Below are 24,135 nucleotides of genomic sequence, written 5' to 3' on the forward strand. Positions count from 1 at the left end.
CAGATGTGGATAAAAAGTCTGATGTTGTCTGTGATACTTCTTACACTAATGTAGATATGGGAAAAAGGCATTTGGGTATTATGGTTGGTTTTTAAAAGAAGTATTATGAAGTAAGATTAAATGCTTGTTATGGGGTAAGAAAAAGAACAAGTAGGATGGAGGGTGGAGTAGAGCTGTAGTAAGGGAATGTAATTTCTTTCAAGTGCCTTTTAGATGGCTATTATAGTTTCCATACTCCTTGAGCAAAGGGACTGAAGCACCTCAAATCATCCAATTAGGGTGGAGTACTCTATAAAATGACAGACTGAAGACTGCGCCACATTGTATTTGCCATATGTACAGATGTGTGATTTTTTTTTTAGGTACTGACTCATTGTTTGTTATCCGATGATGGAACATGAAGACAAGCTCTGACCTACTCCTGAAAAAGTAGCTGAGCTGGATAAAAGAAGCTAATAATGTATCTCTCACTACAGAGACAGAAGAAATGTCTCTAAGCAAAATATCTCTCCCTGGTAAATATCACTGGGTTCCTAAAGATGGAATGTGCCCTTAAAAGTGAGCTCCAATTAACTATTTAATAAGTTAAATGAAAAGAGAAGAACCAGAAGAATAATTTGTACAAGAACAACAACATAGGTGAAACCAAATACTTTAAAAGCTATAAAAACTATGATTAATACAATGACCATACATTATGATTCCAGAGGATGAATGGTGCAGCATGATAATCCATCACAAAAAGATTATGGATTTAAGGTCTAGAATTAGACATACGTATCTTTGTGCACCATTTCAGTAATTTTTTTGTTTGATTATAAATCTTTCTTAAGAACTTGGCTTTTTTACCATTCCCTTTTTCCCCCCAAAAGAGTAAGTAGACTAGATTTTTCAAAAAAACAACAACCTTTACCATCTGTCTTAGAAAGAATTAGTTCCAAGGCAGAAGAGTGTTAAGGGCTAGGCAATTGGGGTTAAATGACTTGCCCAGGGTCACATAGCTAGGAAGTTTCTGTGTCCAGATTTGAACCAGGACTTCCTGTCTTTAGACCTGGCTCTCTATCCACTGAGCCACCTACCTGCCCCCCAAAGAATAGATTTTCAGTGTTTTATTTTTTTCCCTTTAAAGAGAGGTGAGGGATATTATAGACATGAACTATTACATGCACTTTCAGGTGAGGTCACTGTATTATTAGTTTTACCTGTTTTACTTTGTTACAAGAGACCCTTTGCAAAGCAAGTATAAACTGTAAATATTTTTGAGATAAAAGCAAAATATCAATAAAACTGAAGAAAAAAAGGTGAATCCTACTTTTTCTTTAAAAAAAAAATTAGCCTAGCATCACTGAAAAGTAACTTTTATGGAAACTCAGGTATGTTTCCTGTAATAAATCACTAAACAGGGGGCAGTTAGGTGGCTCAGTGGAATGACAGCCAGGTCTAGAGATGGTAGGTACAGGGTTCAAATATGGCCTGACACTTCCCTGCTGTATGACCCTAAGCAAGTCACTTAACCTCTAGCACTCTTCTGCCTCAGAACCAATTCACAGTATTGATTCTAAGATGAAAATAAGGGTCTAAAAGAAAAAAAAAATCATCAAACAATAAGGAAGCAAAAATGTCAAATGGGAATACTAGCCAGTGAAGGCCCTGTTTTTGGATCTTGTTCAGATTTTCCCTCCCTTGTATGTTCTACAAAGCCAAGTGAAAATATCTCTTGGCTGTTTCTATTCAACCATTGTTGAAGGATTTTTGTGACTAATTCCTACAATGAGTGAAGGAGGTGGGGGTATTAAGGGTTGGTACTACATGGTGACAAGACATCTTCTTGCTGCAGAGCTGGATGATCTGATAACTCAGAAGGCACTGAGCAAGAATTGAGTGTGTGTATTTTAAAAGAACAATATTCTCTTCCACTGATTGCACTTTTCCTTTCTGACATTGAATAGGCAATGGGAGTTAAGTGACCTGGCAGAGTCACACAACTGAGAAGTGTCTGAGATTAGATTTGAACACAGGACCTTTCATCTCTAAGCCTGGCTTTCAATCCACTGAACCATTTAGCTTCCCCTAAGTTCAATACATGTTTCAAGGTTATCTTTGATAAAAAATAGGACTAAAAAGATAAATTTCTATTTTCATAATCACAAAATGGACTGAGAGGTGAAAAGAATACAAAAATTTCCTGCCTTTATTATATGTTGACTACTAGAAAATGCATTTGACCCAGAAGAGCAAATAGAGTCTTTAAAGGGTTTTTCCTTCAATAAGAGGTCTCCCATCCTAAGATCATCCAAGATTCCTTAATAGAAGCAACAGTAGAGACAACTTGGCTGAAATATGCTCCAATTATCAATATCAAGCCAAGTATAAAATAGAGAGGTATACATTTGCCAAGGGTGTTTATCAGTGTTATAGAGACTAGCCTAGACAAAGTTCAAATTGAAAAGGGATTTCCTATAAATGACGTCATTCTTCAGATGCTCTTGCTTGTGGAAGATGCTCTGTTAATTGCATTTCACTCCTAGATTATTGGTGATAAGACTGTAGGAATATAGTCAGGCAACAGATATACAGGACAAGCTCAAAGTCTTTTCAACTTGGACTTGCCAAAACCCATGCTCTATTGGCATAACTTTGGGGAATTCAGGAGCCCCTCCTAACCTACATGAGGAATTGGAATATAATTTATGTGGATGTAATTGCTAAAATTGGTTAAAACCTATACTCCTAATCTGATTTATTCCTAGAGAAGGGTCAGTAGAAACTATCACTCCTTTTCTCAGGACACCACATTGTTAGGGAACAACTCTGGGAGAAACAGTGATCCAATGAAGTAGCCAGGAAAGGCGATTCATCTGGTAATCGAAACAAACTAGTGAGGCAACCCATTCCACAGAAGGAGAAAAGGGAACCTGTAGGCAAAAACAGTCGGAATACCTGAAGAGTCCCTAGGTATAATAATCATTAAATACTGAAGAAATGTTACCAATCTGTGCAAGTGTGTTGATGTAACCAGTTCATGATTTGTGCATTCATAAGAGCCTAGAAGTTTTCTTATCCTAGACTGATACTTTTGTAAATAGTACTCCTAAAATATAAATCAGAATAAGCCCCAATGTTCAAATGTTCATTTAGTCTACAGTTCTAGCAGAGATGGCCAGCTCCTATATATTGTGATCTATCAGACTTTCAGGATAAGTACGTTGGTGACTATTGTCATAGCCTGGTAACTTATTAATATCAATAAATTATAATTAGGTTACTTAAAAGAAACAAGGAAGATGTAAAGTCCAAGTAGGTCAAAGGTAAAAAGAAAGGTTTCAAAATAGCACCACTTTTATGGTTTCAGCGAACTGGAAACAAAGAGAGGAAGCAAGTGTCTATTGATTAAAGAATGGTTAACTAACTTAATGGATTTTGGTGGATAAATGAAATGTATCCAATATTACCCCACTCTAGAGAATAATGAAGATAAAGACTTCAGAGAAGTGTGGGAAGACATATATGGTCTGATCAATGCAGAAAGGACCAAGAAAACAACATATGCTATGACTACAACAAGAAAAACAGAAAGAGAAAAGAAAAAAAAATAAAGACTTGGCCCTCCAGTCTCACAGAGGTAGGTACAGTAAGTATGGAACAGTGGTACATATTTTCAGACAGGACAATGTGTCTGACATTTTTACTGAACTCCTTTTTTCCCTCTTTTTAATCTTTGTTTAAAAGGAAGGCTAATTGGAGAGTGGTGGATATATTTGGAAATGAAAGTGAAGTAAAATCAAAGGGCATCAATAAAAATAATATTAAAGGGAAAAACACTGACACTCACATATATGAAATCAGCTCATGAGCCTTCCCTCACTAACAACCAAAACTTCCAAGCATTGTGTTGCCCTTTTGTAGCTTTTCATCTTCAAAGCTGTCCTAGATGCTAATTTTCATAAAATTGTAAATGTCTAAAAATAGCCTTGACAAGGACCACACAATTAAGATTTGCTGTCGATCTTACAGATCTTCCCTTTTATTATTCTCATCTCTAAGGATAAGCTGGATCCCAATATTGCTTTTTTTTTTTTTAAACCCTTACCTTCCATCTTAGAATCAATACTGCGTATTGTTTCCAAAGCAGAAGAATGGTAACGGTTAGTCAATGGGGGTTAAGTGACTTGCCCAGGGTCACACGCTAGGAAGTATATGAGGTCAGATTTGAATTTCCTGAATTTTCCTGAATTTCCAGAATTTCCTGTCTCCAGTCTTGGCTCTCTATCCACTGAGTCATCTAGCTACCTCCTCAATATTGCTTTAAAATAAGATTTCATTTTCAGAAAAATCTGGAAAGACAAACTGATGCATAATGAAACAATCAGAACAAAGACAACATTGTGCACAGTAACAGCAATATTGTCTAATGATCAACTGTGACAGATTTAGCCATTCTCAGGAATACAATAATCCAGGACATTCTGAAGGATTTCTGACAGAGAATTATATCCATCTCCAGAAAAATTGAAGTCGGAATGTATATCAAAGTATATTATTTTTAACTTTAGTTTATTTGTGTCATGGCCTGATGGCTCCCAGCAGACATGGAGGTGAAAGATGGAAGATGACAGAGACACGCGTGGTAGCTAAGGAGGCCACAGAGTGGCCCTTGGCAAGATGTGATTGCCCAATCAATCCTCCTTACATGACACCCTCATCAATATCCCTTATCTATGGAATTGACATGATTACTATTCCCTCTAGTCTCAAAAGGAATAATGCAAGAGCAAAATACCTGTACCCTAATTCTCTAAAACATCACCAAAAGATCAGACCCTCAAACCCCATCCCAAAAGACCATCATGCGTTAACTTTTACTTAGGTACATAATCCCCAGTGAAACCGCAGCTACAAGCCAAGCCCAAAACTTTCCCACTTACAGAAACCTATTCTCATGAAGCCAGCACACAAATCAATCATAGAGGCCCATACAATAAGTACAAGTACATCAAACTTCAACATGCCTCAGTGACTCAATTACGCAAATCAGCAACTCAGAAACTCCCTAGTAAAAACCCTGAGAAATGATCAGTCTAAATTTGAATTGTGTTCCCAGAACCCCAGAACCTCAATGGTATGATTGTTGAATTGTCTTTTAAGAACTGTTGATTAATTATTCCATTTTATTAAAAGCAATAAGTAATTTTTTTATTGTTTATACGCTCAAAACTTCTCACAGGGTAATGAGAAAATTAAGCCACCTGTGACAAAATCATTTATCTTGTGTGCAACCTTTTATTCTGTCTACAATCACAACAAAAGAATATAGAATGTTAATCAAGTGATTTGTTAAAAGTTAATGTATCACTTTTCCAATTATCTCTCTTTAAACACGTGTATTAGGTAATGCATCTGTGTGCCAAGAAAATGGGTATAAAAATAAACACCAGGCTTGGGAATGGCAGAGCAGCTATCAGATGCAAAACAGTCCCATGGCTGTAATGATTAAGCTGCCTGATCGTTAGCCACCTGTTGGGAAACCCTGGAGTCCCGAGCAAGGGTGGACTTTGTCCGTGGCACATGTCCCCACATAGATTGTCTCCAATATCTAGAATATACTATCTCCTTACCTCCACCTTGTAGAAAATTCCCTACTTCCTTGGGAACACAGCTCAAGTGCCAACTCATATAAGAGTCCTTTCCTGATTCCTCCCTCTCTAAGTATCTCCTTTTAAAAATCATTTTGAGGAGGAAGCTAGTTGGCTCAGTGGAATGAAAGCCAGGCCTAGAGATAGGACTTCCTGGGTACAAATCTGGCCTCATATACTTGCTACCTGTGGGATCCTAGGCAAACCACTTAACCTCTTTATCACTCTTCTTCTTTGGAACCAATACATTGTATTGGTTCTAAGATGGAAGGTAAGGGTTTTTGGGGTTTCTTTAATTGCTTTGTGTGCTTTGTACTTAGTTGTACCCATGTTACATTCCCCCAATAAAAAAGATCCTTGAAGGGAGGAATGTTTAATTTTTGTCTTTTTATCTCCACCATCTAGCAGAGTACTTTAAGTATATAGAAAGTACTTAATAAATGACTGTTGAATTTAATGACTTCTTGGGAATACAGTCACCATTCCATTTTTAATGTAAATATTTCATAAAAAACAAAGCTTTAAGAGAATAGTGTTTTTTTTTACTTTTATTCTAGCATCTCCACTGACTTAACTTTTAGTATAAGCTCAATTCTAAAAAAATACACTGGTATATGCTAAGGAAACTATGTAAATTCAGTCCCCTCTTATTCTCTTGATCCACCTTTAAAGAGACTGACTAGATATTTATAGGATCAAATAAAAAAAAAAGAAAAGGAGAAAACCCTATATTCAGAGACTTTTTGGCTTTGTTGCCTGCTAAGCTTCATTTATTCAGTTGTTTTTCAGTCATATCCAACTCTTCATGACCTCATTTGGGATTTTCTTGGCAAAGATACTGGAGTGGTTTGTCATTTCCTCCTCCAGATCATTTTACAGATGAGGAACTGAGACAGTTAAATGACTTGGTCAGGATCACACAGCTATTAAGTGTCTGAGGACAGGTTTGAATTCAGGAAGATAAGTCTTCCTGACTTCAGACTTTTCACTATATCCACTGAGTCACCTAGCTGCCGTCTAAGCTTCCTATGTACACCAAAGTTTCCATTTTTTCCTGGCTTCCACCATCACAATAAGGGTCAGTGCCTTGCAGCCCAATAAAGGTTGAATTAATAAAAGAATGGATAAGAAGATAGGAGCGCCTGTTCCCGTGTGTGTGGATGGATTTCAATTTAAATGTAGTTACTCATTTACTGCTAGCTGGAAAGATCTCTGAGTCCAGTTCTGAAAAAAGGAGATTCCATCCCTAAGAACTATACTACCTAGAGGTAGGAACTAGTAATATTCACAGAACTATCAAACACTTGGAGAGTTTCAGATATACACAATCTTATAAAGGAGACAACAACAAAAAACATTCCAAAGAAAAATAAGATTAAAGAAGCAAAATGGCTGTCCGATGAGGCTTTACAAATAGCTGAGGAAAAAAAGAAAGGGAAAGGGAAAAGGAAAGAAGAAAGGGAAAGATATTCTTAACTGAATGCAGAATTCCAGGAAATGCCAAGGTAAGATAAGAAAGCTTTCTTAAATGAGCAATGCAGAGAAATATAAGAAAACAACAGAAAGAGAAAGGTAAGAGATCTCTTCAAGAAAATTAGAGATATCAAGGGAACATTTCACGCAAAAATGAGCATGACAATATACAAAAGTAATAGAGACTTCACAGAAATAGAAGAAATTAAGAAGAATTGGCAAGAAAGCACAGAAGAGCTGTATATGAAAGGTATCAACAATAACCACAATGGTGTGGTTACTGACTAGAGTTATAAATCCTGAAGAATAAAGCCAAGAGGGCCTTAGGAAGCATTGCTAATAATAAAGTTAGTGGAGGTGATAGAATTCTAGCTGAGCTATTTCAAATTCTGAAAGATGATGTTGTTAAAGACTTGCATGTAATATGCCAGCAAATTTAGAAAACTTAACAGTGGCCATTGGATTGGAAAATATCAGTTTATATCCCAATTTTAAAGAACAATGCCAAAAAATGTTCAAATTACCTAACAATTGCATGATTTTCACACACCAGTGAGGTTATACTTAAGATTCTATAGGCTATACTTCCACAATATATTAATTGATAATTATAAGAAGAGCAGACTAGTTTTTGAGGAGACAAAAGAACTAGAGGCCAAATTGTCAACATTTATTGAATTAAAGAAAAAGCAAGGGAATTTTAGAAAAAAACCCCCATCTACTTCTACAATTTCACTGACTACTCTAAAGCCTTTGTGTTGATGACAACAGCATGCCGTGAGTCCTCAAAGAGATAGGAAGATCAGATCATTTTAGTTATTTCCTGAAGAATCTGTAGATGTCCAAAAAGCACCAATTAGAACTGAATATGAAGCAACTGATTGTTTTAAGGTGGGAAAAAGAGAACAATAAGGCTGTATGTTGTTGCCTCATTTAATTTACATGCGGAGTATGTCATGAAAATCAAAATCTGGAATTAAGATTGCTGGGAGAAATATCAAGTCTCAGGTATGTAGGTAATATTACTTTGGTGGTAAAAAGTTAAAAAGAATTAAGAAGTCTCTCGATGAAAGTGAAAGAGGAGTGTGTAAAAAAGCTGGCTTTAAGCTTAACATTTATATATATATAAAACTAAGATCTTGGCAACTGGTCACATCACTTCCTGGCAAATGGAGGGAGAAGAAATGGAAGCAGTGTCAGATTTTGTATTCTTGGACTCAAAGATCACTGGAGACAGCAACTACAGCCAAGAAATGAAAAGATGCTTGCTCCTTGAAAGGAAAACTATGGCAAATCTGGACAGCATACTAAAAAGCAGGGAGATCACCTGGCTGACAAAGGTCAGCATAGTCAAAGTTGTGGTTTTTCCAGTAGCAATGTATGTCTTTGAGAGTCAGACTATAAGGCAAGTTGGATACTTTAGAATCAATGCTTTCAAATTGTGGTTCTGGAAAAGATTTTTGATAGTCCCTTGGATTGAAAGAAGATCAAATCAATCAATATTTAAAAAACAAATTCATACTATTCACTGGGAGGTGAAATGCTGAAGCTGAAATACTTTGGCTTCATAATGAGAAGAAATAATAATGAAAAGACCTTGATTCTGGAAATGATTGAAGGCAAAAGGAAAAGAGGGCAGCAGATGATGAGATGTATTGATAGTGTCATAGAAGGAACAAACATGAACTTGGACAGACTTAGAGAGATAGTGACGGATAAAAGGACTTGGCATGCTATAATTCAGGGGATCACAAAGAGTTGGACATGACTGAATAACTGAACAACAGACATGTGCAGAATTCATGCCCTGGCTATAATATCACCTTGCTGTCTTTAGTTTGAATACAATTTCAATAGATAACCCAATAAATAGAGGATAAAAAGGATCTTCCTCAGTTCAAGAGAGTGAACTTCAAGTCAATCCTACACTTCAGATCATGTGGTTTATTTATATTTCTGTTTAAAATGTTTTGTTGATGTATATTTTTTTCATATCCCTAGCACTTCCCATGAAATCATCACTTCCTTGCCAAGAGAGACCCTCTCTTTGAAAAAACAAAACAAAACAAAAAACAAGTACAATCATGCAAAAAAATATAAAAACAGTATGTTTTGCATGTCTGAAAATGCATGTTTCATTTTGAATTCTCTCTATCATCTCTGCTGAGGCAGCAGGCAAGCTTCATCATCAGTCTTCTCTAGTGATGATTAGTTACTACATTATTTCCAGTTTTTTGCCACTGCCGGAAGGTTTGCTCAAAATATTTCTGTGTATGTGGCTCTTCCCTTTCTCTTTGACTCCACTGGTGTATGTGCCTTGTAGTGATATCAAAGCAACTCATTGATTTATAGCTAGAAGGGACACAAAAATCATTTAGTTGGTTGAAGCCATTCATTTGATAGATGAGAAAACTGATGTTCAGAGAGATAACATGATTTATCCAAAGTTACATGAGTATCAAGACAGTAATAGTCTTTATTTGAACCTAAGCTCTTTGACTCCCAGATCCAATGGTTTTTCCTAAATTTCTCTAATTTTCCCTTTTTCTCTAAAAGCTATAAACCAGCTTGGTCCTGAGTATCCGCCATTCATAAATAGCTCTGCTGATTCAGTTTCTCAGATTTCTATGGTTGTGAAGGGAAAAGCAATAGCCACAAATACTTTGTCCCATTTGTCCAACCATGACTCTCCCCCCCCCCCTTTCCTGCAAAAAAAAAAAATGAATGAATGAATGAATGAATCTCATTCCATGTGTCTTCTCTCTTATTCCAAAATCCTTGGCATCCTCATGCTGGTAGTAGCCCTGGAGGTTTAAAAAAGGGTCTTTGGTATTACATGGCAGGAGGTATTTGAATTGGATTGTCATAAGCATCCTCAAAACTGGGGCATCTTGGTGTTGAATCCAGCTATTCTGGGTATCAGCCATATAGTAACCTACATCTGTGACTGCTTCCTCTTGAAGAGGGAAGAGAGGGAGGTTACATTTTATTTAGATTAGCTGTCAGTTTCACAATTTAAATTAACAAATAATCTTGTGATTCACTGTCTGTTTACTGCCAAATAAAGTAGTTTGTGGGTGCCAATGCCTTTAAGTACTGATGGAATCACAGAATCAGAGATTCTTTAGATTTAGAAGAAAATTTGAGAGTTCTTCTTCTCTAACTCCTTGCCTCCAGGCACAACCACACCTAAACTATTCTGGGAATGCAAGAATTAGTCCTATTTTTAAAAAAAATTCCTGAGAAGGAGATTCTATAGCTTTCAGGATAAGGGTGTAAACAAAAGCTGCTTCATTAAAATGGGGAAGGGAGTGGGGGGGTTAGGGGGGCTCTATTTCAACCAGTTTGTATGGAGTGACATTAACTCATCACCTCAAGCATTAATTATCCTTTACCAGTTTGACTGGTTAAGGAAATTGAAGGCTTCCACCTACAAGTAGGGTGTCAGTTTGACTCATTTCCTTAGGACTATCTTGATGTCTTGGTCATCTTCCTGAGATACTTGGCAAGTGTCTGTAGTGCCCAATTAAGAAGATGAGGGAGCCCAAAAGAAGGATATAAGGGGAAAGAAAATGGAATAACCCAAGGTGGTTGTTTTTCAATCATGCCCCACTTTTCATGACCCTGTGGACCATATTTCCATGGTGTTTTCTTGGCAAAGATACTGGAGTGGTTTGCCATTTCCTTTTCTAATGGATGAAGGCAAACAGGTTAAGTGTTTTGCCCAGGGTCACACAGCTAGTACCTGTCGAAGGCTGGATTTGAACTCATCATCCTGATTATAGACCCAGTGTTCTACTCATTGAGCCACTTATCTGCCTACCCCAAGGTTACTTCAACAGAAATAGATTAATAGCAGCAAATATTTGTATGTACTTTTATTAAAAGTGTATTTTCAATTAAAAAAACCTAAGTTGATAAAATCTGAACTTAAAAAAAATGCATTGTTTGTATGTGAGGGTGGGGAAGGAGGCTATTAGCATTAAAAATGAATTCTTCTAGGTTAATAAGACTTAACTTACAAAAAGACTTGTGCAAGAATATTCATTACTGCACTCTTTGTGGTAGTCAAAAATTGGAAAATGAGGGGATGCCCTTCAATTGGGGAATGGCTGAACAAATTGTGGTATATGTTGGTGATGGAATACTATTGTGCTAAAAGGAATAATAAAGTGGAGGAATTCCATGGAGACTGGAACAACCTCCAGGAAGTGATACAGAGTGAAAGGAGCAGAACCAGGAAAACACTGTACACAGAGACTGATACACTGTGGTACAATCGAAGATAATGGACTTCTCCAGTAATGGCTTTACAATGTCCCTGAACAACCTGCAGGGATCTATGAAAGAAAGAAAAAAAACACTATCCTCAAGCAGAGGACAAACTGAGGGAGTAAAAACACCGAGCACCTGCTTGACTACAGAGGTTGAGGGGAAATGATCGAGGAAAGACACTAAATGAGCGCCCTAATGCAAATACCAACACCAAGGAAATGGGTTCAGAGCAAGGACACATGTGATACCCAGACGAATCGTGCCTTGGCTAGGGAAGGGGTGGGGGAGGGGGGGGTTAGGGGGGAAGAAAAGAAAATGATCTGTTTCCAATGAACAATGTATGAAAATGACCAAATAAAATAATGTTTAAAAAAATACAATCTACATACCCATTTTTTAGGACCCCGCCTAGTATATAAAATGAATTATTTGTTAATGAATTATAAAAAATACCCATTCTTAATATTCTCTTTTGAGCTGACAATAAAGCTGGGCAAATCCCAGTGCTTTCTGATTCTAGGTGACAATAGGTCCCCAACATCATAACTCTTGCCTGGCATAATTAATTTAGGATTCAGTCAATTTTCAGTCATGTCTGTCTCTTCATAATCCCATTTGGGTTTTTCTTGGCAAAGCTACTGGAGTGGTTTGCCATTTCCTTCTCCAGCTCATTTTACAGATGAGGAAATTGAAGCAATAATAAAACTTAATCTCACAATAAATAGTAAAGAACTAAAAAAAGAAGTACTTTCCCTATAAAGGGCCTTGATAAATATTATCAAGGAAAATAAAATAAATATACATATATATGTATACTTACAGGAGCCCACTATACTATGACAAATCTACCTTAAAGAAGTCTCATAGTGGACAGAGTGGTAGAATCAGGATGACCAGAGTACAAATCCTACTTCTCAGGTTTATTAGCTATGTGATACTGCACAACCTCTCTCAGCCTCCTTCTTCTCTAGTTAAAAAAATAATTTAAGGAAATAGGTAGCTTAGATTCCAGGACCTTACAAGTCTTTTCCAACTCTAAGTCAAGGACCAAAGGAGATGAAAGAGAGGGGTAGAATAAAGCCAAATTAAGCAGAGGGCTTATAGTGATGTTCCCTACCTATTTATTCAAAGCGGAAAAGGAAGAGCCTTGCAGCTGCTATATAGGTAGCTTATGAATTCAGGTCCTTGGTTGGCAAGGCTTGAAAAAGCTGGTAGGGCTTGAAAAACAGGCTTATGGGGAGGAAGTTTATAACAATGAAATCTCAGAAATTTTGAAGCACAATAAAATGTAAGCAACATGGGAGATCACAAAGTTGTGCTTCCAACTTAAAATTTAGGAATATCTAAATAGGGCAATGATTTGGGGACAGTTAGGTGGCTCAATGGATAGAGTCAGGGATAGAAATGGGTTCAAATCTAGCCTCAAACATTTCTTCACTGTGTGACTCTGGGTAAGTCACTTGACCCCCATTGCCTAGCCCTTACCACTCTTCTGCCTTGGAACCAATACACAGTGTTGATTCTAAGACAGAAGGTAAAGGTTCTTTTAAAAAAAACAGCAGTGATCCTAAATATCCCAGAGTGTTGTAGTTCTTTGAAAGAATTAGTCCTAAAGAATTAAGATGCAGGACATATTTATTTGGCTAGTCCAATTGACTTGCCTCTTTTATCCAAGAACTCCTGGTACTACCTTCCTCCATTCTTCCTTCCCTTGGGTGTCTAGTAGAGTCTTACTCTCTACCCAAACCAGATCTCCAGAAAGTATATGAAACTAATTCAAATCAAGTTATAAACAACTGATAAGGCAGAACATGTTGTTTAGTCTGACAGAGGAGTGATACTTATATTTATCTGCCCAGATAAAGCCTTAAGCTAAAGGAGAGAATCTCTAGCTGGAACTTAGGAATCTTCTGAAGGGCAGAAGGTCTTTGTTGTACATCAAGTGTTTCTTGGCATCTCTGAAATCAAATGAAAAAACTATGGGCCAGAGAGGTTAAGTGATTTAGCAGAAGAGTTAGCAGAGCGTAACAGAACCAAGTTAGACTTTCTGATTCCCAAAATCAGTGCCTTACTCCATTTCTGACAAATTGAGGTTTAAGTTCCAGATTGTAAGCTTCTTGAGGGTCTTTTGCCTCTTTTTGGATCCCCACTGCTTAGTTCAGGTCCTGGTGCATAGTAGGTGCTTAATAAATGTTTATTGATTGAATTGAATTACACACACACACACACACACACACACACACACCATACTTTGGTCCAGTCTCCTTTACTTGCTTGAATCTACTTCATATCAGTTCACTGGGAAACACTGAAAAAGCCACTGAACCATCTTTGAGGTTTAGTTTTCTTGTCTACAAAATGAGGGGACATTGGATTGGTTTGAAAGTTTCCTCAGGGTGATGTGGGAAAAGGATAAAGGAAGTAATGGAGAATGAGACTCTGGAAAGTTGAACGTGCATGGGAAGCTAGACCAATCAGAAGATTTGCCTGGAATCCCAGAGATTGCTGAGAATGGACCTCAGAGTGCGATTGTTCTCTCCTGGTTAGAGCCCATCTCATCTCCTTCCTAGCTCAAAAACTCATTCACTGTTCTATGTTCTTGGATAGATTCTAATCTGTACAATGTCTTTGATTTCTGTTGGATGTTTTGCTTGGTTAAATAGGTTTACCTAATAGTCACTATTCCTCATGGTCTTTTGTTTAACCAGCATTTGGCAGGAGGAAGCAAAAGTGACATGTGTTAAGTAGTCATCATGGAAGCAACTTTTGTTCTGAACCTATGATTCCCTAGACTATCTCTCTATGTCCATATCTGTGTTGTTCAGTCATTTTGGTCATGTCTGACTCTTCATGACTCTGTTTGGGGTTTTCTCAGAAAGATGCTGCAGTGGCTTGCCTTGTCCTGCTCCAGCTCATTTTACAAATGAGTAATTGAAGCAAATAGGATTAAGTGACATGGCCAGGGTCACACAGCTAGGAAGTATCTGAGGCCAGATTTGAACTCAGGAAGAGGACTTCACACCCAGTACTCTCCACTGTGCGACTTAGGCTCTCCTATGAATATTTGAGGAGGAGGGAAGAGACATAATTACATACATAAACATATGTGGATGCATATACCTCCATATGTGTGTATGCATATTGCCATATGCATACATATACAAATAATATACCTATCATCTAGCCCAATATCCTTTTCAGAAACTTCAAAAGAAGGTTTCCAGGGTCTGCTTGACCCAACTAGTGCACTGTTGGTTCAGGCATAGCTCTTAGTTCTCTTCCTCTCCACAGAAGCAGGGCAGACCTGAGATCATGTTTAAGAATACCACCTACCAGTGCTTCTATATATTTAGACAACCCATATGGGCCCACATATATTACAATAATTAAACTTATGGGAAGTAATGAAGTCACCAAAGGAGAGCATGGAAGGAAGAGATGACGTCCCAGGAGAGAAACTTGGGTCCTTCTGGCCCAGACACTTCCTGGGCAAGTTACTTAACCCCAATTGTCTGACCCCAATTATGTCCTTCTGTCTGAGAATGAATAGTAAGAGAGAAGGTAAAGGTTTAAAAAACAAAACAAAACACTTGGACCCTAATACTCTCAGTTAGAGAAGGTGGAGTATTTATTGACCATAAACCAGTGAAGGATTCTGAGGAAAAAAGCATAGTCGGACAAGTAGGGGGAGAAGTAAGAGAAAGCAAGGTCACCAAATCCAAGAAAGAAAGGGTTTTCTGGAAGAGATGGTGGTCAGAGGTGCAGATCCTGTAAGAAATCAAGAAAGATGAGGACTGAGAAAAAGCCACCAAACTTGGTACCAAATATGCCTTGTATCATCAGTGGTACTTGGCACCTTGGCACCAGCCGGTCACTTTGGAGAGAGCAATTTCATCTGCGTGATGAGTTCAGAAGCCAGATCACTAGGGTTTGAAACAGAAGTGAGGAGAGAGGAAGGACAGACATGGAGACAGCTTTTTCTTGGAATATGACTGAGCAAGGGAGGAAAGATGTAGAATGATGGCTTGGGAGGATGGCAGGATCTAACAAAGGTCTTTTGAAGACAGGGGATACTTTACAGTATTTGTAGACAGCAGCAAAGGTACTAACTAGAAGAGGGAGACAGACTGAAGATTCGAACCTGGGGATGATTATGTGGGCAATCTGCTGCTGAATGTTTAAGGGTTATGGAGGGTACATGCAGAAGTGTTGGCCTTGAGATCAAAAGAAAGATCACCTCACCATCAAAGACTGGAAGAAAGGAGGAGAATGTGGTGGTGGGGGGGTGAAATGAAAGGGTTTGGGGGGATCTCAAAGTAGATTATCTTTGTTAGTTCAGTAAAGTATGGGCCAAAGTCCTTAGCTAAAAGAACAACGGAAAGGGCTTGTGTGAAGGGGTTGAGGAGAGAAGAAAATGTTTGGAAGTCATTGTGGGAGGTTGTAGAAAGTGTTCTAAAATCAATTAGGGAAGGATAAAAGGACCATCTTTGTTCCAGTTTGGACCTGACACGGGCCGGTTCCCTAGCGGTTTTGGTCCAATATTGGGACAAAATGAGACAACTGTAGTCCTTCAAAAGTTAACAAAAGGTTTACTTAGTCAAAGCAGGAGAATGCTATTCAGTAAGGTAGACGCTGAGGACACTGAAGTTGATTCAGTCAAGGAAACTTCCCCATCTGTCCACTAAGCATCCAATCCCACTGGAGCTTCTTGTGGTTGCCTTATACTCAGGCAAATAATGTCAACAGCCTGAGCCTTTAGTCCCCTGATCCAACTGAGTCTTGAGGATGATCTCAATGCCTTCTAAGAAAAAAGTAGTCTAATTTGCATGGGGTGGTGGTGGAATTTGAATAGTGTTCCTACTATAACCTTGTCCCATTGAGGACCAAGGAAAAATTAAATTCCATACATTTGTAGTGCATCCAATCAGTTTGCTGACCTGGCCTCCTCCAGCATTATTTGGCAGTGTGTGAAGTGGCCTGGAAGAGGCAGATGATGGGAATAATCCAGGGTTAGGGTTTGACAAGGAGTCAGAGTGACCAGGATGCTCTGTGGGAGTGAGTGGTCAGCTGTGGCCCAGCACAGGCTTGCCACTGAATTGTCCAGAGTGAAACAACCCCATGTTCCCCAGGGGCCAGCAGACAATCTAGGATGATTAGGTCCTGAGCACCCTGAACCTCAACATGCATGATGACCAAGCCGGGACAAGGAATTGAACAAACTAATGCTAAACAAGGAGAGGCAGGGACTGAGTGGCATAACATGTTAGTTTTGGAAGCAATTCAGAGACTGGGCTCATAAAATCCTTCCTGGGGGCAGGCGGTAAGCTGAGGTGTAGGGCATAGAACTTGGTAGGGTTACAGAATGTCTTTAACAGCAGAGAAGACAGAATCAATATGAGTCTCAGGACAGATTAGACATCAAAATTCAAAAACCCTGAGATGACCCAAGAGGAAAGGAAGGACAGACAGACAGACACACACACACACACACACACACACACACACAAATACAGGATGATAAAGAATTGAGCTAAAAGGGAAGATATTACCTTGCTAAGGGCACTTAACCTATAAGGCCAAAAGAATTACAAACTCACCAAAGGGGGAACCAAGAGAAGGGGCTTCTATTGTGGACTCTGTAACCTTGGGCAAGTTATTTATTCTCTTTTGGAGTGTTTTCATCTTACAATTGAGTAGGTGGATCTTGATCTTAGGGTAGCTTTCAAGCTCTAATGTTCTATGATTTTAAGTTTGGGAGCAGACAATAGCTATGAGGCTCTTCCCATACACTCCTACACCCTTCCTAATTACCCTGGGGAAAATGTAGTATTTTGGGTCTGTGCCATTTGAACTGGCAGACATCTATGGGAGACTTTCTGGTTACTTCATTGGCCCATTACAAAAAACCGGTTGCACCTGTCTAAAGCTGGCTGCCTTTGGGCTGTTGAACTAAGGTTCTGATGACAGGCTCCAGAAAGACCATGACCTTCTAAGGAAGCCAGTTCCTAGGCAGAAATGCCTCTTTAAACAGAATTAAAAAAAAATAATAAAAAGGCCATATTGATATTTCCTCTTGGCCAAGCATTGGGAGGATAGAGGTGAGAGGTTTCTCCTTGGGCAGTGGTTTCTTCTTGATCCTATCTATGCCTCATGGAACAGCCCTGGGTCCATTCTGAAATATTCATTGTCTTGACTTGGACCTACTATAATCCTTGAGAGTGCCTGCTCTATGCTGAGCACTGTATTAGATTCTCATGGAGAAGTACCACCTAACCAAGAGGGTCTTCTCATTGTCTAGGATAGTCCATATTTATTTCCAACTTCAACATTATTCCCCTCACCTGGAATGCTCTTCCCCTCTTTCTTTGCCTACTTGCAGACCATCAGTCAATAAGCATTTATTATACACCTACTGTGTATAATAGGGAGACAGCTAGGTAGCTCAAAGGATAGGTCACTGGGCTTGGAATTAGGAAGACCTGAATTCAAATCTAGCCTTTGGCATTTACTAACTGTAAAACTCTGAGCAAGTCATTTAGCTTCTATTTGACTTAATCCACCAGAAAAGGAAATGGCAAACAACTTTAGTATCTTTGCCAAGAAAATCTGATGGACAGAGTGGTCCATAATGTCATTGAAGAGTCAGATACCACTGAATAACTGAACAAAAACATCAAGTGGGGGTGGGGGGGTGGGGGTGGGGGTGGCAGCTGGATAGCTCAGTGGATTGAGACTTAGGCCTAGAGACTGGAGGTACTACATTCAAATCTGGCTGCAGACACTTCCCAGCTGTGTGAACCTGGGCAAATCACTTAACCCCCATTGCCTAGCCCTTCTTGGAGCCAATACACAGTATTGACTCCAAGGGGGAATGTAAGGGTTTAAAAACAAACAAACAAACAAAAAAAGAAAAACAAGCCAGGCACTGTGCTAAGCACTGGAGTACAAAAAGGCCAAAGTCAGTTCCTACCCTCAAGGAGCTCACCTTCTAATGGGGAAGACAGTAAATAAAAAGGGTAAAAATGAAAAAAAAATTTTAAGAGAAGACATTCAAATTAAGAGGGTGGATAAGATAGGATCTTAGTTGGGAATTAAAGGAAGCCAAGGAGCCAAGAGCTGGAGATGAGGAAGGAGAGAATTTCCAGGCATAGGGAGAAATCCTGGAGGTGAGAGAGATTTATGGAAGTTGCAGATGGCATGCTAAGACCAGCAGATGACACAAAAAATATTTAGAAACCCTGAAATGCATAAAGTATTTGTATAGTATTGTATGACATCAATATTTTTTATCTTTTAATACCATAAACATACACAATTTCTGGTTAAAATAAATAAAAAGTTAAATATGTGAAAAGAATACAAGTCATTGTATAACACTCAAATGCTAGAAATGTAGATATCTTTAAAAATTTAGTAACTCATAAATGCATATAAAATATTGTAAAACCCCATGAAAGAAAAATTTAAAAAAAATTCAACTTCTCTGGTACAAAGGGAGGGCAAAACATTTTACAGGGATATTCCAGAAGGTGAGGGTGCAATGCCTCTACTCTTTGAGATATGAAAAGGATAATTGTATTCCTACTAAGTTCCTACTTTGTTCCAGACTCTGTACTAAGCACTAAGGCAAAGGGGGAAAAAAGACATTTTCTTCTTTTAAATTTTATTTTTATTACCATGCAAAACTCACTCCCATATTGGTCCTTATAAAAGCACACTCATACAAAACCAAAATGCCCAAATAAAACCATAAATACACTGACATGAAAGACAGTACACTTTGATCTGCATCCATCTGACTCCAACAGTTCTTACTCCAGAAGAAAAGCATCTTCTGTTAGATACCCTCACTTTCAGCTTTTGCATTTTTAAAATTCTATGTTGATCAACGAGTTCATGACATATTCTTATCAGTTTCTTTCAATAGCTGCTTTCTCTTCTCACAAAGATTTTCTTATGTGCCATCAGAATTTCATTCTGAAGCCTGCCTTTTTCCTCTTGGACCAACTTTCCTTGTATAATTTTAGTTCTTTGGAAAATAACTCTCTCTCTTTGAAACTCTGAAATCTGTTTTCCTCAACTTTAAATATATGTCCAACTGTGCCTACATTTCTTTTTCTTCTTTATCGTGAGTTCTAAGGTGGCGTGATCATGTCCTTCAAAGGTTTTTATACCTTTTACTCTTCCATTGACTTCCTCTATATTAGTGGTCAGCATCAGGTCTGGAATAGTTATTACTTCTTCTACAATGTGAAGGTTGAAATGATTAATAAGACAGCATTATTAAGCATCTACTATGTACCAGGCACTGTGCCTTGTAAGCACTGAGGATGCAAAGAAAGGTAAAAATATCATCTCCTTTGAAAAGCTCACAAGCTAGTGGGAGAGAAAGCATACAAACAACTATAAATAAATGAGATATATTCTATAGGATAAATAAAAAATAATCAACAGAAGGAAGGGACTGAGAAAAGCTTCCTGTAGAAGGGATTTTAGGAGGCACTTAAAAGAAGCCAGGAAAGCTAATAGGCAGAGATAAAAGGGGAGGGTATTCCAGGCATAGCAGATGGTCATTGATAATGTCTGGAGTTAGGGGGTAGCTAGGTGGCTCAGTGGATAGAGAGGGTCTCTCTGGGGAAGTCATTTAACTCCAATTGCTCTTCTGCCTTGGAACCAATTCTTAGTATTGATTCTAAGACAGAAGGGAAAGAAGAAAGAAAGAAAGAAAGAAAGAAAGAAAGAAAGAAAGAAAGAAAGAAAGAAAGAAAGAAAGAAAGAAAGAAAGAAAGAAAGAAAGAAAGAAGAAAGAAAGAAAGAAAGAAGAAAGAAAGAAAGAAAGAAAGAAAGAAAGAAAGAAAGAAAGAAAGAAAGAAAGAAAAGAAGAAAGAAAAGAAAGAAAGAAGAAAGAAGGAAGGAAGGAAGGAAGGAAGGAAGGAAGGAAGGAAGGAAGGAAGGAAGGAAGGAAGGAAGGAAGGAAGGAAGGAGGAAGGAAGGAAGGAAGGAAGGAAGGGAAGGAAGGAAGGAAAGGAAGGAAGGAAGGAAGGAAGGAAGGAAGAAGGAGGAAGGAAGGAAGGAAGGAAGGAAGGAAGGAAGGAAGGAAGGAAGGAAGGAAGGAAGGAAGGAAGGAAGAGAAGAAGAAAGAAAGAAAGAAAGAAAGAAAGAAAGAAAGAAAGAAAGAAAGAAAGAAAGAAAGAAGAAAGAAAGAAAGAAAGAAAGAAAGAAAGAAAGAAAGAAAGAAAGAAAGAAAGAAAGAAAGAAAGAAAGAAAGAAAGAAAGAAAGAAAGAAAGAAAGAAGGAAGGAAGGAAGGAAGGAAGGAAGGAAGGAAGGAAGGAAGGAAGGAAGGAAGGAAGGAAGGAAGGAAGGAAGGAAGGAAGGAAGGAAGGAAGGAAGGAAGGAAGGAAGGAAGGAGGGAGGAGGGGGAGGGAGGGAGGGAGGGAAGGAGGGAGGGAGGGAGGAGGGAAGAAAGGAGGGAGGGAAAAAAGGGAGGGAGGAAGGGAAAGAAGGAAGGAAATGCCTGGAATCAAAAGATGGTATATTTGGTTTGGGAAATCTCAGGACAATGTTACAGAACGAACACACACACACACACACACACACACACACACACACACACACACAACCCCCCACTAAATAAATGGTTTTTCATTCATTCATTGACCTCTGCAACTTCTTTCTTTGAACTGTGCTAAGCACTTGCTGTCTTTATTCATCATCATCATCATCATCACCACTTAATCACCTATTTCCTTTTATTGTTGCTAGACCATTTTGTATATATAACCTTTTGAATGATGCTACATATGGCTGTATTTTCCTTATGCATGGTCTTGGCCATGATGAAGTCATTTTTGAGGGATTTTCTTTACTGACTCTCAGAATGTTAAAACAAAGAAATCAAAAGGCTGATCATGACTGAGTTGAGTGTGAATTGGCTTTGTCTCTTTCCCAGAACTTAACCCCCCCCCCCTAAAACTTTTACCTTTTATCTTAGTATCAATTCTAAGAACTGAAAAGTGGCTAGGGCTAGGCAACTGGGGTTAAGTGACTTGCTTAGGATCATGTAGCTAAGAAGTATCTGTGACCAGATTTAAAACCAGTTCCTTCCAACTCCAGACCTAGGGCTCTATCTACTGTGCTACCTAGCTGCTCTCATTTAACTTCTTTTTGCTTAAGAACTAAAGTTTAGGAGGATAATCAAATCTCAGGAAACTTCTTCCCAGCCATCCTAACTTCTGGCTATCTTTCCCAAGCTTTTGTGATCTCAAGAGACCTGGCTGTTGCCCTCTCCATTCCAAAACAAAAACTATTTATCCACCTTTTCTCCTTGTCTGCAGTTCAGTGGAAGTCCCAGTGATGCAGCATTCTTGTACAGCTTCTGAGATGCAGTTTTCTAGATTATAATCTCCTTGCTGTGATTAAAGACTCATTATTATAACTACTTTAGTAGTGCTTTATTTTTTCAGGTTGGCAACCAAATCATTTCTCTGCTAAAAATACTAAAATGGCTCTCTATTGCTTACAGTATTTAATAAACAACCTAGTATTGAATGTCCTTTGCAATGTGCCACCAACTTAACCTTCCAATTACATAATTTTATTTTCATTTTATATATACAGCCAAATTGACTATACTTGAGTTTTTTTTAACTCAAATGAAAGAGATGAGAGTCAGATTCCTTCTATGCCTCTCCATAAACATCAGAAACACCAAAGAAAAGAAAATGGAAAAGAACTCACATAAAATAAGTAAAGATGCCAAAATATAAAATGGACAAAATAAAAGAGTGCTAATACTCTTTTCAATTCAGTTTATTCATTTGTTTGTGTGTGTGAAAATAAAATGAATACTGACTATCATAATTAGTTGGATTTGCTCAAATCTCCATTCTTTCCAGGGGTTTCTGATGGAACCATGATATAACAATAATGCTTTGAGACTAAAAGCTAAGCTTGAGAAACCTACTAACTGAATCTTGACCAGATTGTTGCAACTGAACTGGTCAAGGAGCAGCCTTAGTGACTTTTCCAGCTAAGACAACTGCTATCAGCCTGTTTCCTGGGACCCCAAGCCCACCCCAAGAATTCACTGTCACACCCCTCCCCTTGAGCTATGGCGGTTTTTGAAAGAATAAAAAATTAGGCCACTTTGTAACTGGTGGGCTCCTTTCCTTAGGAGAAGAGTTCTCACACAATTGATATTCTGCTGAGAAGAATATAATATACAGAATGCCCTTATTAGAAAAAAAACATCACTTGAGAACTCTGTCTTATTTCTATTTATCAATTCTTTCTCTGGGTTTTTTTGTTTGTTTGTTTGTTTTGTTTTTCTTCTTCTCTTTGATTTTTTTAAAATAATATTTTATTTGATCATTTCCAAACATTATTCATTAAAGACAAAGATCATTTTCTTTTCCTCCCCCTCACCCCCCATAGCCGACCCATGATTCCACTGGGTGTCACAGGTGTTCTTGATTCGAACCCATTGCCATGTTGTTAATATATGCATTAGAGTTTCCTTTAGAGTATCTCCTCTGTCATGTCCCCTCAACCGCTGTAGTCAGGCAGTTGCTTTTCCTCGGTGTTTCTATTCCCATAGTTTATCCTTTGCTTATGCATAGTGTTTTTTCTCCTAGATCCCTGCAGATTGTTCAGGGACATTACACCACTACTAATGGAGAAGTCCATTACTTTTGATTGTACCACAGTGTATCAGTCTCTGTGTACAATGTTCTCCTGGTTCTGCTCCTCTCGCACTGCATCACTTCCTGGAGGTTGTTCCAGTCTCCATGGAATTCCTCCACTTTATTATTCCTTTGAGCACAATAGTATTCCATCACCAACATATACCACAATTTGCTCAGCCATTCCCCAATTGATGGGCATCCCCCTCATTTTCCAATTTTTGGCCACCACAAAGAGTGCAGCTATGAATATTCTTGTACAAGTCTTTTTGTCCATTATCTCTTTGGGGTACAGACCCAGCAGTGCTATGGCTGGATCAAAGGGTAGACATTCTTTTGTCGCCCTTTGGGCATAGTTCCAAATTGCCCTCCAGAATGTTTGGATCAGTTCACAACTCCACCAGCAATGAATTAATGTCCCTACTTTTCCACATCCCCTCCAGCATTCATTACTTTCCTTTGCTATCATGCTAGCCAGTCAGCTTGGTGTGAGGTGATACCTCAGAGTTGTTTTGATTTCATCTCTCTGATTATAAGAGATTTAGAACACTTCTTCATGTGCTTATTTTTTTTTATTTTATATATATTTTTTAAAATATATTTTATTTGATCATTTCCAAGCATTATTCGTTAAAGACATAGATCATTTTCTTTTCCTCCCCCCCACCCCCCATAGCCGACGCGTAAATCCACTAGGCATTAGATGTTTTCTTGATTTGAACCCATTGCTTTGTTGATAGTATTTGCATTAGAGTGTTCATTTAGAGTCTATCCTCTGTCATGTCCCCTCAACCTCTGTATTCAGGCAGTTGCTTTTTCTCGGTGTTTCCACTCCCATAGTTTATCCTTTGCTTATGAATGGTGTTTTTTTCTCCTGGATCCCTGCAAGTTGTTCAGGGACATTACACCGCCACTAATGGAGAAGTCCATTACGTTCGATTATACCACAGTGTATTAGTCTCTGTGTACAATGTTCTCCTGGTTCTGCTCCTCTCGCTCTGCATCACTTCCTGGAGGTTGTTCCAGTCTCCATGGAACTTCTCCACTTTATTATTCCTTTTAGCACAATAGT

Source organism: Monodelphis domestica, chromosome 5 (genome assembly GCF_027887165.1).
Source record: "Monodelphis domestica isolate mMonDom1 chromosome 5, mMonDom1.pri, whole genome shotgun sequence".
Taxonomy (NCBI): Eukaryota; Metazoa; Chordata; class Mammalia; order Didelphimorphia; family Didelphidae; genus Monodelphis; species Monodelphis domestica.